The 18,672-nt window shown below is 37.7% G+C and overlaps 1 protein-coding gene across 1 annotated transcript in view; it reads left to right on the top strand.

The window, feature by feature from the left end:
* GALNT1 (polypeptide N-acetylgalactosaminyltransferase 1) overlaps positions 1 to 18,672 on the top strand; it is an 87,534-nt gene that overhangs the window by 14,538 nt on the left and 54,324 nt on the right. The window contains exon 2 of the mRNA XM_083868201.1: positions 10,421 to 10,595. The gene's annotated coding sequence lies outside the window, so the exon portion shown is untranslated. The remainder of the gene's footprint in view (positions 1 to 10,420; positions 10,596 to 18,672) is intronic.

The raw sequence follows: 18,672 nt of genomic DNA, 5'->3' as shown, positions 1-18,672 counted from the left end.
AATTTAATTTTCCATTCTGTATGTAATTTTTCCATTAATATGGAAGGCTGATAAGGCCTTTGCTGAAAGGATCATATTTAAGTCATCGTATTTTTATTTAGAGTTTATTTAGAACTTGCTTTCTGGAAGTGTGCATCAGTTTTTACTACAAATCTAAGAGCAGTGCTGACAAATCACTGATTTGAGCATTCTTGCTCTGTAGGACACTTCAGCTTGCAAAGCAAATACCCATTCTCAGCATTTGCTATTCTTCTGAAGCTGATGAAGCACTTGAACTACTACTACTTATAAGTTGGTTCTTCTTAATTTTATATTGCAAGTATTTTGAAACTAAATGTTCATCTATCATCATGGAAACCCAGCTCATGTATTTTGACAAATAATGGTCTTCTGTTTTGGTGGGAGCCTCACAGGGAGGAATTTGCAAGGCTGAGGTTTTCAGTTACAGAGGAAGGTTTTAGAAATGCTGTTTGAGCTGGCACTGCTTTCTTTAGTTTAGTTACTAGTGATGAGTTGAGTTTGAGTCTTTAAATAACATAGTACATTTCCTAACCTGTACAAAAAAGTTAGTTGATACTTTCCACCTGAGCCAATGTTGAGGAGTCATTTGCAAGGCATGTAACTTTGTCAAACAGTTGAGCTGAGAGCTGAATGAGTTGGGAGGCTTTGTTTTGGTCTGTCATGAGGTTGGCAGAAGTGTTGAGATGTCCTTGCTTGCTTTGCTGCATGACAAGTTAAACATTTTGGGATAAGTGGTTTAAGACAGTATAGTGCTTCCAAAATTTTTCCCATGTGTCTAAAAGAATAAAACTAATTCGGTGTTGACTGAACAAAATGATAAAACTTTCATTGCTTTTCATTCAATTGTATTTTTAAAAGGCGTCTTCTTTCATTTTGTTGCTTGCTGAAATGTTCTATAGCATAGCAGACCCACTTATAAAATAAAAAGTTCTGATTTTATTCTTCTGTAAATTATAGTTCTCAACATCCTGGTTTTTTTCTTCAGCATAGCAGGTGCCTAGCCTACTTGTTGCACTATTTTATCTTAAGTAATCTTATTTTTAGGAGCTGATTAGGAACAAACACTCTACATGTTTTCATATTGGTACCTAGCTTTTTGATGTACACCATATTGAAGCCTCTATACAGGAGATTCCCATTTCATCTCTTTCTGGAATATTCGAGCAAGAATTATTCCTCAACCCTGAATCAGTCAGGTGTTTAGGGAAGCAACTCGTGTCCTTCCAGTTATTGAAAATGCTAGATTTTTCACTTCATTCAGGGTCAAATTCATATCTGAATAACTGATGGAGATTTCCAGTAATGAAAGTTTCTCATTCCCTGAAGCATTCTGCCAAATATCAGATTAATAATCTTTTCCTCATGGTGTTATGATGTAATTAACAATGTTTGTGGCCCAGCTGCTAAAGAGCTGGTAAAATTGAGCTGGAAAACTGATACAGAATAACTGAAAAGCACTACAGAATTGGAGAAAATAGAAGATATAATTACCACATAATAGGCTTGTTGAGATTTAGTGTGAGAACAGTGGCAACTCTCAAAATTTAAGAATGAGGTTGCTAGCTTTACGTGTCTGCCCCAATGCTGGAGTAAAGTCTTTTCCTGGGCATTCTTTCCCTTCCTTAGGCAAGCATTGTGAAATAGATTGCAAAAATTTCTCGATTGCAGTATATTTCTGTGCTGAATTAGCTCTAATCTGTACTCAGCTGTGATGTTGTCAGAAAGGAGAGTGGGGATAGAGCAAATGCTCAGGGACTAGGGGTGTTATTATGCAGTCCTTGAGCTGCAGTGCTGATTTTCAGCATTCTTGACTTTTTTCTTCACTTATTTTAAGCATGATGTATATGTAGACTGCATACCTTTTTCCTTGCATACTGAAGTATCTTTTGGGCTTGTGCTTGTACAAAGAAAGATGCTGCAAACAGCTGACTGACTCAGCAATTAGTAAATCAAATTAAATGGGATATTTCTAGGAAGAAACCTGAAGGTTTGCAGCATGATTTGGAAAACTGTGGGCTGGATTGCTGCATTGCCAAAGGCTGCATTAAAACAGCAGTGCTTTTTTTAGAAAAGCTAATTCATTGGGTTATTGTCGCAGTTTCCTCATCCTTGTTTTGACAGTGTTAATGGCTCTCAGGATTCTGTTTCGACTACCTGAAAGTAGTTACTGACTTTACAAAAAAGGGACAAGAAAAAAATTGGGATCTGTATTACTAACTGAATCCATTGTTTTGGAACCTTGATAACGTAATGTTTCCTGTGTTCCTCCATGGTAAACAAAACTTCCTGAATTAGGGACCATTATCTCACCTGAAGCCAGAAAAAGTTTGCCTGCTTTATTTTACTTAGAAGAATGGAATATTTTGTTGCTGTTGTTTCAAGAGATCTTGCTACTCTTGCAAGTGAGAAATGATAGTCATTTCTCAGCTCAGCCAAATTTCAGATACTGTTGCAAGCAGCAGAGCTTTGCCTGGAGGCAGATGCATATATCCGAAACTAGAATTTCTGTGGGAGGGTTAGTATTTGTGCATGAAGACATATGCTCAGCCAAGCAGTTTGTTGGTTTGGGTATGTTTTCTCCTGTTGACACTGACAGACAGTCTTACTGAAAAGCTTTAAATCTGGCAGAAGGCAGAAAACCATTCCCTCTGCACTATTTATTTGCCTCACCACAAAATTTTGTTTTTAAATAGAACATTAATATTTTCAAAGGACTGAGTTCCTAGGCCAGACTTTATTTTCCTAGGAGAGGTTGTCTGTATTACTTCTGTGCCCTAGGGTAACTTTTTTTCTAGAGGTTTACTTATGTGCACTGTAAACGTAACTGTTCCCCGAGTTAAAGTCCTCCTAATTAGCAATGTGTTATTTTGGACTTTGGAGTTATGGTATGCTTGTTCACCTCTTAAACAGCTGTTTTTAAGATTTCCATTACTTACTGGGGGCTAATATTGTAATGTGTGATAATATAAGACTTAGTAAAAGCTTGTGCACAAAAATACAATTTTCTCATTTTCCTCTTTGATTAACAAGTGCTAATTACATAGTGCAAGAAACTACTTCCTGTTAGATTTGTGAGGAGTTTTTTATAGTTTCATTTGGTTCCTAAGTTGGTAAATATATAAACAGCCTTTTTAGCTCTGTACACAGCCACAAATGATTTAATTTAGAACTCTAATATTTATATTTCTTTTGCAATGAAGCTGTAGAGCTGAATAGATAGTGGTCTGTCTCATGCCAGAGTGCTGCAAGAAATGATTTCTCAGTGTCCAAAGAGACATAATTATATGTGTGGAGCAGTGGTTTTACTTTGGGGATTTTCTATCACTTAGCACTTTGTTTATTATCTTTGTGAGAAAATATTAATATCATTGATGCCCCTTGTAAATGTTGAGAAGCATTGTGTAAATGTGACATTTGCTTTTGCAAACTTACTGGTTGATTTATTTCAAGTACTGCCTCTTGTGAATGGCAATTCTTAGAATCTTGCTTAGTTACCTCCCCCTCCCACTTTTCTCACTCTAAGTAATGTGCTATCATTCCTGCTATAATGCTCTCTGTGTGTGAACTCAAAAAATCTAAGCCTTTGAGTAGATGTAGAGCAATTCTGTAGTTCCCTTTCTCTGCACATAGGATAGAGTTGCTGTAACTTTATTATTCCACAGTTGTTAAGACTTGCAAACTGATTTCTTGACCCATGGAAGGCAAAGGTTGTGGTCTTTTAAGCACCATTAAAACTGTATACTTGAGTGTCTGTAACTTTGCATCCCGAGGTAATCATCTCTGAGGTAATGGGAAATATTTGTAGTTATTTCACTCTGTAGTTCCATTTGTAATTATCAGTGGAAATTAATAAAATGGGTATGGGAATAACTATTTTTTTCCTAAACTCTGTTCTCCCATACCCTCCACACCTGTAAGCTTTACTACTATCTGAGTGTTCTGTATCAGATCAGAGAAAGGGAGGTTACAGATTATTCATTTGAATATTAAACCTAGAATAAAGCAGGCAACTCTCCTGAAGCCCTCTGTGTGCTGTTGAAAAAAAATCATTGATCATAAGGCATGCAATTTTACAGGATGTAAAATTTATGAGGGCAGCTGTCACTGATTTTAATGTAGTTATGTATTTAGCTATTTTGCATTCATTATTAAATAGGATGTTTTTACTCAGTAGGTCTGGAAACATTTAGTCTTTTCTTCTAAGTTAGGGAAGACTAGAAAATGTTAAAGCCCCATCCTTCTCAGCTGAAGGGACCCTCATTAACAAATTTCCCAATGTTAATATTGTGTACACTTTTCCTAGCAAAGAGCAGTATTCTGAAAATGGAAACTAAGCCACATTTATAAAAACCAAGTGGAGAAATTCACATTGTGTACGTGGCTATGCACATGCACACACTTATGGGTAGCTGGGGTTGCTGCTGGTTTGTACCCTGGAGGGGCTGATGATTCTGCCTGGGTGCTGCTGCTTGGTCTAAGGCTGTTGCCATACTCATGTTTTTTTGGGGAAGATGACTTGATCTGTTAGAGTGAGTGATAACCATCAGGTGCCTCCTGAGCTTCATGTGACTTGTGGTGAAGAGTTGCTGTTGAGGTCCAAAGTCAGTGTCTTTTACACAGGAAATGTGTTGTCTGTAGTGTTGGGGATGTGCATCTGCTGCTGGTCCCACCTGAGCTCCTCCCAGCAAGGGGGGAGAGGACAAGGCTGGAGTTGAAATTGGACAAACACATGGAGTTTTTAGAGCAAAGTACAGCTCAATCTTTCTGTTTTCATAGCCTATTACAATGGAAACATTACTGGAAAACTACACTACCCACTCTTTGTAAACAAACAACACAAACAAAAAACTTCAGTTGACACAAACTTTTTTTTTTTTTTTTTTTTTTTTTTTTGACTCCTGGATTCCTTCATAGTGAATGTTTTGTCAGCTGAAGGAGCTGAGAGGTGTCTAATGCATTTTTCACTGTGGCTCACATCCTCCATACACACCAGCGCTGGTTGCTTTGCATACTTGTGAAACAATGAGGGTAGTGTTTCCTGGTGGCTGAAGAGAAGGTGCAGAGGGTGTCTGCCAGCTCACAGCAGTCAACACACAGCTCTTTGTTGATAGTCCCACTGGAGGCAAGCATGCCTGGATTGATGCTCTGTGCTCCTACTTAAAGCTGATGTAAGTTAATGCTATCAAAATAAACTGGTTTTGCTGATTGCTTTATTAATGTTTTTGAATCATGATAGTTAAGAAAGATTTCTATCACCTTTACAAACCTGCAATGCTTCTCTTGATTTGTGAATAATTTGGGGTTTTGTCTTTCTGGAGAGCAGTTGTGAGGTTATTAAAAATAGCTTATTATTATTATTTATTTGTTTGTTTTTTGGTAAGTTGAACAATTCTGTGTAGGTAGTTTGAATTATGAAAAAGCTATTTCTTATAGTCCAAAGGGATTTAGTAATGATGCTGAATATGACAGTTTACACTTCACTGGTGAGAGCAGTAGACTGTCTTGTATTTTTTTTTCTGGTCCTTTCCAGCAGTGTAGTACTTTCAAACAACATGAAAATAAGCATTTCAGTAGTCTTGTTTTGGGGGTACAGATTGGGATGCATTTTACACTTGACTTCTAAAAATCATATTTACTTCAAAATACTTCTGTGGGTTCAATCCCTCTTGGTCCCTTTCATGCACTGCTTGTGTTGGCTGGTGCTGCCTTGAGTCCCTGTGCCCATGGGCAGCAGGAGGCCTATGACAGGAAGGTGCTGCTGCATTGTTTGCATGGCTGTGTGTGCCAGAATCATTGCTTGGTTGGTGAACAATCTGTTAGTGGAGGCCAAGAAAAGTAATGACATACACTTTAGATGTCAGTCTGATCAAAGCAACTGTTACCTTGACGGTTTTTTCCTAAGTTTAGGGGAGATAATATGATAGCAGTGTGTACTTAACAGCTGTTAAACATAATACCTGTCTTTATGGTTTTGCTGATTCTATTATAAATGATGCCTATGAATCTTTTTTTTTTTTTTTCCCAGACAAATTGCATGCAGGAAAAAACACTCTTTGGATTGTCTCCATTAAGAAAGATTTACTCAAATAATTTTTTTTTCCCTTGCTGTCTTTCTGTATAAGATAAAGCCATGGAGACTTATGGAACAAAACTGTGGGGGGTTTTTTGTGCACTCTGGGGTTTTTATGTATTTTTAGTCACTTCAGGAATAACAGGAAGGTGATGTGGTTTTCTCAGTGTTAAAAATCTTTTTTCTCCAGAGTTTAATGGCACCCTAATAATTTAATGCTTTTCTGTTCAGTCTCTTGCACTGGTTTTTCTGACCTTGTGGGGGGTCACACCACTGTATTGAGCTGGTAGAAGAAAAGTTTGATGCAATGGGATTGACTCCATATTTTATGGCATGTACATGATTTTGTGTGTGTGTGGAGGTGTTTCACTGAATACAAAAGAAATTGACTGCACAGACTAGAAAGGTAATGCATGGCTAAAAATTACACAGTCAATCTGTATTATATTTAAGGTGAAAGTGGTAAGAGAGGTGTGACAAGTAGGGATAGCTATTACATTGGGCATAGATAGCTCTGCATGATTGTTGCTGTTTTTAACATTAAATGTATCAGAATGAAATTCTCTGCATAATAAAAATGCAAATATTGACATTATTCTGTATAGCCACTTGCTTTAATACGAGACAGCTATATTTTGCACTCTACAAACATTGTGGCTGTGAATCTGGTCAGCATATTAGATTGACTGGCTAAAATTTTTTTAGGTTTAAATAAGTTTCAAATAAACCTTTCTTCATTTTTAAGTGATGTCCTGGTTTTGGCTGTGATAGAATTAATTTTCTTCTTAGTAGTTGGTACAGAGTTGTGTTTTGGATTCAGTATGAGAATTATGTTGATAACACACTGATGTTTTTGTTGATGCTAAGTAGGACTTACTCCAAGGCAAAGAATTCTTAGTGCCTCACGTTCTCGACAGTGAGGGGGTGTGCAAAAAGCTGGGAGGCAGCAAGGCCAGTTCAGCTGACCCAAACTGGCCAAAGGGATATTCCATCCCACAGAACATCATGCCCAGCATATAAGCAGGAGATGAGGAGGTGGGGAATTGGCCTGGGATACAAATACTGGATATGTGGGGAGTGGCTGTGTTGATGGATGAGAAGCTCACCATGACCCAGCAATGTGCACTCACAGCCCAGAAGGAGGGCCATGCCCTGGGCTGCATCCAAAGCACCATGGGCAGCAGGGCAAGGGGATGGGGGATTCTGCCCCTCTGCTCTGCTCTGCTCTGGTGAGAGACCCCACTGCAGTGCAGAGTCCAGCTCTGAGCCTCCAGCAAAGAAAGCATCTGCACCTGCTGGAGTCCAGAGCAGGGACAGCAAGATGATCAGAGGGCTGGAGCACATCTCCTGAGGCTGAGAGATTTGAGGCTGTTCTGCCTGGAGAAGAGAGGGCTCCAGGGAGACCTTAGACCTTCCAGTACCTAAAAGAGAGCTGGGGAGGGACTTTTTACAAGGACAGATAATTATAGGAGAGTGGGTAATGGCTTTAAATTGTAAGAGGGTAGATACAGATTAGATATAAAAAGAACTTTATTGTGAGGGTGGTGAGGCATGCCCAGAGATGCTATGGATGCCCAGTTCCTGAAAGTATTCAAGGCCAGATTGGATGGGGCTTTCAGCAACCTGTTCTGGTGGAAGGTGTCCCTGCCTGTGGTGGGGTGTTGGAATTGGATGGTCTTTAAGGTTCCTTCCAGTCCAAACCCTTCTATGATTCTGTGAAGATCAGAAATGCATAATCAAGGCAATGTAATATCCTGTATAGCAGGAAACTTGTGGAGTGGAGAAAGCCACATTTGATACTGTTACAGAGCAAACTAAGGAAATATGGCCTAGATAAAAAAAGCTATTTTAGGATGTGTGTAAACTCATTAGGTTAACAGTAGCCAGGGGTTTTTCAGTAGTTCTCTTTCAGCAAGGAAAGCACATTGTATGGGGTTTTGTATGATTGTTTCAGCTAACTGTTCTTGTTCATACTGGCTAATTAGCATATGGTTATGAAATCTAAGGGCAAGATGTGTTTGGGAATAAATGCGGTTACACAAAGGTGGGATGGCAATTCACAAAAATCTTAAATGTTGGAAAGGTGGCCTAGGAGAATAGAATTTGATTTAGAAGAATAAGTGGAATGCTTTAAATTTAGGTCAAAATAAAATATGTAGAACATCTGTTAAGGTCCTCCTGCCACTCCGTTCCTCACCATGGATTATAAAATGAGACCCGACACTGTAGTATGGTTGACAAAGAAGAGCTGTGTGTATGTATTGGCATGACTAATTGGTGGTATAATCTGGAGAATGTGGAGTTGAACCTTTTGCTTTGTTCTATATTGTGAAATTTAAGTACTGTATCTGTTTTGGCCATTGTACTTTCAAGAAAGATGTAGGCAGACTTAATTTGCCTCAGGAGTGTAATGACTGATGATTTAGAAAAGGTGCTATCTGCAGAAGGAATGATTGAATTGACATTTTTGTAACCCAAAGAAAAGATCAAGGGAAATCATAAGCTTTTAAGTGTGTGGAAGCTCACTACAAATAAGTGAACATCTGCCCTTGGTAGCTGTGACTTGCTTACTAATGGCAACATGGGCCATTCCCTGTGTGTCCTCCTCTCACTGTTTGGCTTTTGGTTTTGTGTTTTATAAAGACTATTTCTAGTCAGTGTATGGACAGGACTGAACAAAGAGCCTGAATCTTAGGATCCTTTGAAGAAATATATAAATTTGCAAAACCACTACAGTAAGATTTTCATCTAACCAGACAGATGTAGAGAGAGATACTTCAGTTTAAACTTTAGAGCAGATAGAAGAAAATTTGCTCCCGGACTTGCCAGCCAGTTGGCCAATAAATCACCTGTTTACCCATCGGTAAAAATGGATCATGTTCTGCTCCCACCTCTGTAAGGCACCTCAGTTTTAGTGAAGAAAAGTGCTTTGCTTTGGTAAAGGAGGTTGGGTCTCTTCAGAATTATGTCATGATCTCTTATATTAACATGTTCAGAAAAGAAACAAATATGATACATGTTAGGCTTCCTGCTGGATATGTCTTGGATTGTATTTTTCTGTCTCTTTGAAACTTCCCTATTTTTTTCAGATTTGGTAAAAATTGGTATCATTTTGAGGAGATCTTATTCAGTACTATTAATAATCAGACTTGAAGCTAAGACATTTTCCACTTCCACTTCGATATGCAAAAAAAGGGAAACTTTTACTGTATCTGCTTCAGTATTGGGGTAATAATTAATAATTGGGTGGTTGACAAACACCTTTTGTATCACTGCCAATTTGAGCTTTCCTTACCATATAGTTCCTCCATACTGTCATGTTACCATAGTATCAGCATCTTTTTTTTTTTATCCCTTGTACAAAGTTTTTATCTGGACAGATACCTAGAGGTAACAGTTTAAACAGGCAGAACAAGAAACCTGAGTAACTTAGTAGGTTTGGATATAATACGGCAAGTGCAAGATACAAGCTTGAATAATATATGGCAAATATTACCAAAGTGTAGACAAATTTCAATTGCATTAAAAATTGAACAAATCTCTCTTGAATGTTAAGACACATTCTTTACTTTTCAGCTGTTTAGAATTTCCTTCAGACATTGCTGTATTAACTGGGCAAAGGCAGACATTTGAAGGAATTCATTCAGTATTGCTAAAGTTTCAACGCATAAGACTTGGAAAGGCTCAGGCATCATTTTTCAGGTGTCACTTTTTTTTTTCTGTAAGTGAAAAAACGTTGCTTCTTAAGCGTCAAGTCTATGTTACTGTAATAACACCTTTTTTTTTCCAAAAGCTGTCATTATAAATGCTAATGTTTAACTTGTGGGCGAGAGATGAAAGAATGTAAAAACCTCTACATCTATAAACTAGAATATGTATAGGAAGATTCAGTCCAAAAGAGTGATCATCTGGGGAGCTGCTCATGTGAATGTGTGCTGTTTTTTGAGGAGGCTGTTTTCTTGCCTTGTTGAGAACAATTCATAGTTTGTTGTGCTAAGTATTCATGATTGGATAGAGGACGACATATATAGAACTCAAAAATAGATAACAGCTTATTTGGGAGGACAGGCAGTCCTCCCACTTAAATCATATCATCTGGAAGGCTAAAAAATGTTGATGACTTGTTCCACCTCTCCACTCTTCCCTGCATATGTTGTTTTCCTCACAAGCACAGTTCACTGCCTCTTTTTAGAAACAGTCTTTGACTCCTTCTCCCTTGCATGGGATTTTAGATTTTGAAATCTTAAGTGGGAAACTTTCCTCCCCTTCCACCTCAAGCTCTGCCAGAACTGAGCCAGGAACTTATCTGAATTTCTGTTTTTCCTCTAGGACGGCCTGAAGACCTTGCTGTTGGAATACCTCTCGTCCTTCTTCGTTCATGTCAGAATGGCCTAGGCCAGTCTGTTGCTCCATGGTTCCTGCCACAGGTGCTCTACAGCAATGTGTTGGGATTTCTCCACCAGTGCTAGTGGACCATCCAGATGGCTGTAAACCTGCAGAGGAGGTGAGTACAAAATGTGTTCCAGGAGTTGTTAATGCTTTGGTGAGGTCTGTCTGCTTTGGGTGTGTTTCAGAGCACAGGAAGCACCTGGTGACTGCATGTGTGCACTGGGTTTGTGTGGCAAAAGTTTTGCTGGTGACTTAGTTAGAGGTGTCTTCTCTGAGAAGCTGCTAGAAACTTCCCCTGTGTCCAATGGAACCAGTGACAGCCGTCTCCCAGAGGGACCTGCCACTGGCCAAGGCTGCGACCATCACTTACAGTGAGTGGCTGGGGTAATGTATAGGAAACCCATGCTAGACCAGTGTGTTCCTGAAAGACTGCACCCTATGGAAGAGACCCATCCTGGAGCAGTTCATGAAACTGCAGCTCATGGGAAGGACTCAGATTGGAGAAGTTTGTCCAGGGCTGCTTCCTGTGGGAGCAGGGGAGAAGTGTGAGTAATCCTCCCTCTGTGGAGGAAGGAGAGGCAGAGCCAGGATGTGATGAACTGACTATAACCCTCATTCCCTGTTCCCCTGTGCTGCTAGGGGCACGAGAAGGTTGAGAAAACTGGGAGTGAAGTTGAGCCTGGGAAGATGGGTGGGAGGAAAGTTTTTTTAAGATTTGGTTTTATTTCTCATCCTACCCTGATTTGATTGGTAATAAACTGAACTGGTTTCCCCATCTTGAGTCTGTTTTGCCTATAATAGTGAGAGATTTCTCCCTGCCCTTATCTTGACTCACAAACCCTTTGTTATATTTTCTTTCCCCTGTCCAGCTCAGGAGGGATGGGACAGTGACTTTGGTGGGCACCTGGAATGCAGCCAGGGTCAATACTCCACATATATATTCCATATTTTACTGTTCCTTCAGCATCCTGTTGGACCAGTTCAGTTGTTTGCAGCTATTAAACAGGTTTCCATAAACATCCCTTTAGATATTAGTGCAGACCTCTCAGAGAGACCGTGGTTCTCTCTGAGTATTGGGAAACATAGTATCCAAGTGGATAAAGGACCTCATTATTACTTTTCCTAAATTCACCTTTACCCTCTCAATATATCTTGAAAAAGAGTTATGTAGTCCAGTGAACTGGAATTCAGATCAACTTTTCATCCAGATGACCTAAGAAAGCCTGAGTTTTATTTTCAGTGTTTCTACAACAAACACAGTACCCTTAAAGCATCCTTGTCAAACAAAAGATGATTTATTAAACTACCACTGTGTAGTCATTGGCTGTGCAGTGAGGTGTTTAACAACTGAGTACTCACGAATCCTCCTCTGAGTGTGCCTCTCCTACGCTTTTTTTAAACTTGATTGAAGCGAGATGGAAACCAAAGTTTAATGGGATGGACAGGCAAAGATGTGGTATGACAGGTCTGTTTCCTTCTGTTTCTGCAGAAAAGTTTAACCAGTGCAGTTGTATTTAGTGTGTTAAATGGTGTCCTGCACTTGGACTCATTGATATTGACATTTTGTTCTAATTTTTCATCCTGATTATTTTCTTTTCTGAAACCTGTTAGCAGTTTTCACAGATTAGTTTTCACAGACTGAGTTCTGAAGGACTCTATGAATCCAATTCTGAAGTTCAGGTTCAGCATGCTAAAATGAGAAAAGTGTGTTTCATGTTTGAGTGAGTACTTTTCCAGTCAACTTCAAAAGATCTAACATGTAGTCTTAAATTCAGTCCTTCAAAGGTATAATTGGAGCAACTATCAGTTTAGAGGAGAGGAAAAAGTATATCCAAAATTACTATCTAATTCTCTTCGGTAGTAGAGGCTGCTAAGAAAAAAACCTAGGGTTAAAAAAAAAAGTAGGGCAATTTTTTTACTTCTGGGTTTACTTCTTTTGGCCACTCAAGTGATATCTTCACTGATTTTTTTCATGGTTGCCCAATCACCTCTTTTGTGGTTGCTGACTAATGTTGAGTTTAATGAGATCACAGATTCGAGTAGAAATAACTTCTTTTGGGGAGAATACCTGATAGGTCTGAATCTGCACTGAGACTCATGTGGCTGAATAAACACAATTGTTCTTGGTTATTTTTCAGTGTGTCAGTTCTCTGATTAAGTTTCTTCATTGCTGTGTAGATTTTTGCTGGCAGAGCAGAAGGGCTGGCATGTTGGAGTAGCACCTACTTACACAGTAATAGTGTGCTGATAAATCTTTAACCATGGGCTGGCTTCTAAGGAATCTCTCTCTTCTTGTAAAGATTCTAGAGCTTCAGAGAAGATGAAAATCTTTCAGAAAAAGTGTTGAAGAGTAATTCTAAATATCTTGGAACACAGAATTTTAGAAGATGTTTTAAAAACATCTGATCTATGATTTAATTTAAATTTTAACAGTGATTTTATTTCTCAAATTCCATGATTTTCAATTAATATATAGTTGAATTTCCAAAACAGTTCCATCATATTCCTTTCTTAATATTTTCTGACAGATTGACCTTTTTTATGGTGACCTGTTTGTCTCTTGGCTTCTGGTCAGGAATTAATTTTGAATTGTAAAAAAGCTCAAGTTGCTACAAGCTTTATACCTTCAAAAATAATTTGATGTCAAATTAAATACACTAGCTGTTTTTTCATGAAGTGCCTGACAGCTTCTGGGGAAAAAAAAAAAAAACAAAAAAAGCAAAGTAGTAAGCACCAAAGTATTTGAAGAAATTTAAGTAATTCACTGGAGTCTGATGCATACCTGCCATACTGAATGTTCTGCTGATTGTTTCCCCTATGCAACTATGCAGAAAATCGTTATCATCACACTTAGAGAACTGAGGAAACAAGTGAACTCTTCCACAAAATAATCTTTCTGTCTCAAATTGCATATCACACCCTTCAGATCTCTCTGGACTGCTGTACAGGACAACAAATAAAAAATTCTAATTTTTGTTTTCTTTTTTTACCTTACATATGCATTTTCTATATCTTGATATGGCTGTTTTATTTAAATTTGTCAAACTAGGATAAAAATTTACAAGTTAAGCCAGATGAAAAACATGTTTTGGAATCACTAGCTTTAAGAGTATAGTCTTGAAATTTAATGTCTGAGCAAATCTGCCATTTTTCTTTCTAAGAAATATTTAATAAACAAAAATAAATATTTAATAAAATCCAACAACATTTGAAAAGCATTTATTACAGAATAATGAAAATACAGCTTTTTCTTTTGAAAATGACCTTGTCTAAATAATTTCCATGGCCTAAGTGAAAACTGTTTGTTTTAATGCTTATTGATTTTTGTTTTTCTAACGTTTACTCACATAATTGAACTTAAAGCAAAATCGGTTTTTTTTTGTTGTTGTTTTTTTTTTTTAAATGCAGATTTTTAAAGTTATTAACAAAACAGGACTTTTGTTTCTGTAGAACACAATTTATCTTTTCCATGGTGCTGCTTTTGACCAAATGTGAACTTGAATGTAATTTTTTTATATTTACAATGAAGTTGAAAGCTGGGAAGAAGTCTGTGTATGATCAATTAAGATCTCTGTGATTTGGCCCATATTTGTCTACTTTTACAGCTACAGAAACATATTTAATGGATGGGTGGATACTGTGTGCCCCAGGCTTTTTGAATCATATGGGCTGCTTTATATTTCCTGGTTGGGTGGGTTCTTCTGCCACTTTCTCCTCCTCTTGTACAGTCCTGAGCTCAGCAGTAGCAGATTGTTTTCCATCCTGTCTCTACACTCCCTGTTTCATTAATTTTTGTTGGTATGGTAGCAAACTAGGAGGTGCAGATGTAAGAGCAATGGAGTAGGAGGGGGCATCTGCCCTGCAGGGACCTGAATTGGTCATAGCTGCTCCCTTTCAGAGTTAGGGATAGTTTGCTTGCTTGAATAGCAAAGGGGAAAAGGCACTGAAAAGGAAAGGGAGGGTAGAACTCTGTGGTGAGAATGTCTCAGTGTGAAAGCAGCCTTTGCAAGCCCTTGTTCAAAATGGGCAGTACTGACACCTCTGTGAATTCTCTTGTGATGTCAGGCATCACAGGTCAGCATATAAACTTCTGTAGCTCACCTGAAGTCTGAACTCTAGAGTTTAAGCTCAGTTCCTGTGGAGATACCAGTACCAGTGCTGAAGACCAAGGTGGCCCATGGACATAGATGCTGGACTCTAGTCCTGAAGAGGAGCCATTGCTATATCAATGTTTCTTCTATATCAGTTTCTTCTTTCCTTGTCCAATCTTGAGAATGTTTTCAAGTTCTAAAAGATTTCCAGAGCCCTGCATTAATTATTCTGCCTTTTGTTTTTTATCTGAGAGTTATTTTCTTGTTCACCTCTTCAGTGTAGAACCCAAAATATGGATATTGCCTACTTTAGGAATAAACTTTATATGGAAAAATTTATGAGCCTCATGACTGAAGAAAATCTCGTGGTTGTTCTTTTTGTACCATGTGTACATTTGCAAGGATTAACAATTGAAACAGAGTACTTAAAAGTGTGGAATTTCTCAAATTTGTGTTGTCAATGATCTCTGGAAAGACAGAATTAAGAAAAACTGCATCTAAAACAAGTGAGTCTGAGGGGAAAAGGGAAGGAGGAATATGAAAAACCTTCTCTTTATTGCAATACTGTGTGCGTTAATTAAGCACGAAACAGTCGGTAGCAGCAGAAGTTACCTGCTGAGCACAGAGCTTTGTGATGTGAAAACAGGCTGATCCAGGAAAGCATTCTTAAAAGCTATATGGCCTTTCTCTATAAATACAGCCTTTTTCCTCTCTAGGTAGACTTTTTATTTGCCTGTGGATATAAAGCAAAAGAGCAAAAAATTTTTGGAAGAGACATTGTAAAAATTCCATATATTCCAAAATTTGACAATGCTAGCTTTTCTTTTTTCTCTCCGTATCCAATCAGTCTTTTCTTTCTAGAGAAAGAGAAACATGCATATATTCTGATTTTTTTGTTTGTTTGGTTGGTTTTTCTGTTTTTTGTTTGTTTGGGGTTTTGGTTTGTTTTGGGTTTTTTTTTTTTTATTAGACCTGTGTAGATGGAGATCTGATGTTTTCTCTGTATTTCAAAAAGTGTTTAGCTCTGCAAAACTGCTGACTTATTTTGGTTTGAATTTGGGTGTTTCCCTAGACATGATAAGGTGTGGTACTTTTTGATTTTTATCTTAAACTATCTGCAGTGCACCTTTTAAAGGAATGGGAAATAAAACTTGTTAGCTTGTTTGAATTCTTTGCCATTCATCATTCTATTTGCAATATCATTCTTCATTTTACTTGCAGTAGTAGAACCCACTGTGTGTTAAGTGATTGTCACCTGTATATTTTCAGATTATATATCCTAATTCTTCTAAGTCTTCACGATTAGTCACGTTATCCTTTCAGCAGTTTTTATGATATCTGCCTGTATTTCATTTTTCAGCAAGTTCTGCTGTTACTCCAGGCAGAATTCAGCCAGCTTCTTTATGATAAACACCCTATAGTCCCAGCATGTATGAAGAATTTTTATTTACCTGTGCTTTTTTCAAAGCTTTTCTTCTAAAACACTATTTTGAATATTTTCCACATATACTGAAGGCAGAGAATAAGTGTTCTTCAAAGTTATTTGGTATTTCTTCAATTTTCTCTGCTGGATTTTTAATATACAGTAGGAAGTTTTCAGGATTAGAGGTTTCTGCACTTACATAAGGATGATTGAATCTATTGACTGCAATTTACCCAATGTTTCCAAATATCTCCCCTATAATATTTTTTCTCTAATTAGCTGACTCTGCTTTTCTTTAAATCAAATTCATGCCCATTAGTGATTCATCCTTAATGATGGCCATTTGCCTGTATAATTTTCTGCCATCTTTAAAAGTGTTTGAAGAATTAATGAAAGATTTTATTCCACTCTAGCTTGTGGCTTTGATACATACCTAAAAAATAATCAGAACCTTTATGGAGACTTGATATTTTTGAACATTTGCGACCTAGCTTGAAACACTTAATGATTTCTTACAACATACAAGGAAGGTGTCAAGGGTGTCATGTGTAAGATTTATTCACTTGATTGTTCAGAGCCTGCATAGACTTTTGTCTATGAAAATTATGTAGCTGGTTTTGTGATGGTGAATTCACCTGACCTTTAAGTAGTGGAAGATTTCTCCTTGAAGTTTGTAATTCTTTCGTACTGACATCTGAGTTTCTAGTTTTCTTGTCTTCTAACTTAATAGCAGAATAGGGAGTAAATCTGAAGCCCTTTTGTGTTTTCAAGAGGAGTTTGCTTACTTCCTCAAAATGCTGCAAAAGCAAATGCCACCTGACTTTTGAGTGTTGACGTGTGCAGACTGAAGAGACTATAATCTGCAGAAAATTCCAATATTTGACACATTTGTTTGAAGAGCAACCTATTGATAAGGATAGTATCCATTTATTTCAGTTTCAGATGATAAATTCGGTTTTACCAGTTTGCTGTTGGAGATTTTAATATAGAACTTTTCAAACATTTTGGAAGTCAATTTGATTTTCTGAACCATGCAGAAATGTTGTAAAGGAAGATGGAAAATATGAGTATTGAAAATATGAAACAGCTCACTGTGGTTTTACTTCCACATCATCTAATCCAGTGCATATGATTTCATAAAGAAGCTTGCTCACAATATTAAATTTAATTTTTTTCAGAAAGAATTTTAACTTTTTAAAAGAAGTTCTATCAGGTAGCCTGTTCTACTTGCAGCTCATCTTGCACCTGCCAAGTTATTTAAAATAACTTTTGGAAATTTATGAGTTCTTGATTATTAGAAATTCTTGACAACTTGCATGCTTTGTTTCTTAGCAACCTATGCCTTGTAAGACCAGGTGATGCTGCTTTTGGCTAGAAGCCTTCATGTTGTGTTACATCCTGTCACAAGACTGAATACCTAAAATGTGGAGGTGTTTACAGCTTTTCCTTGCAGACAGCAAATAGTGTACCAACAACCTAATCTCTGCTGCTGTGACACACTACTCCACTGCAATATAAATTTGGGGTAGTTCAGCTTTTAATTTCTTAAAAGACCATTTAGATCCACTAGGGAGCCTAAAATTACTTAGTTTTTAAGCTGTTTCTTCTGAGTAATGGTAAACTTGCTCAGTCTGTACCTCACATGACAAATTGTTTTTCTTGAGGAAATGGAGGTCCTCACCTAGAACACCTGTGCTGACGTGACCTCAATTTTTCTCTAGAAGTCCTGTAGTGTTGGGGTTGAAAGACCAGCTAATCCAGCTCTCCAGGGAGTTATTAAAGACGAGTCAGTTTATAGTTCTGGGCTGCTGATCGGCAGGAGTGTTGCTGTGCTGAAAAAGCCAAGTGCTGGGTCACCATCTGTGAATCTTTCAAAAAGAAAAACTATTCCAGTGGTTCTAGTCCACTTCAGCCTTCTAGGCTGCTGTGAAGGGTAGCAGAAGGCTCAAATAGGTCTTACTGATGCATCTTCAGCCATTACTTACTGCATGTCAAGGGTTTATGAGCTCAGTGTTTAAGACATCTCTTGCTGCTGTTAACAACAAAAGCTTTTCACTCATGAATTGCTCATTGTCTTCATGCTGCCTCTGATACTCAGTGATGAAAATACTGCCTTTATTCTCCAGCTGGCTGTTTCTCTTGGTCAAGCACCCTCAGTAGCCCTCCCAGAGTGTGCACATGTAATAGCTATGGCTTGGAAGAAGAATGTTTGCTCTCTGTCAGCATCTGAGGTGTCAGTAACCCAATTTAAGATTGCAGTTGTTTTAGGAAAAGAAAGAACTGTCTTTCAGCTTACAAATCTGCTTTCCAAAAAGGATTGCCTATTCTGCACCTGTCATGAGAGGCAATTCTGCTGTTCAGTCTAAGAGGAAAAAGATTTGAATAGCAGTGTTTTGAACTTACCTGCCAGGACTGTTAGAACCAGTAACTTAATGCCCATGCAAACACCTACTTCTCTTTGCTGCAGAGTGTTATAAATATATGTTTTATATTTATATATATATCTGTGTAATCATTTCCTTATGTGTTGCAGTTAACCTGGGCTAATGGTGTACTCCAGATATTTGAAGCAGTTCTCTAAACAGATGTATAGTTGTTTTTTTTTTGTTTTTTTTTTTGGTTTTTTTTTTTTTTTTTTTTTTTTTTTTTTTTTTGTTGGTTTTTTTTTGTTACTGGAT

This window comes from Zosterops lateralis, assembly GCF_965231275.1.
Source record: "Zosterops lateralis genome assembly, chromosome: 1".
Classification (NCBI taxonomy): Eukaryota; Metazoa; Chordata; class Aves; order Passeriformes; family Zosteropidae; genus Zosterops; species Zosterops lateralis.
Note: the sequence above shows the minus strand (reverse complement) of the source record. Positions and strands in the feature narration are given on the sequence as shown.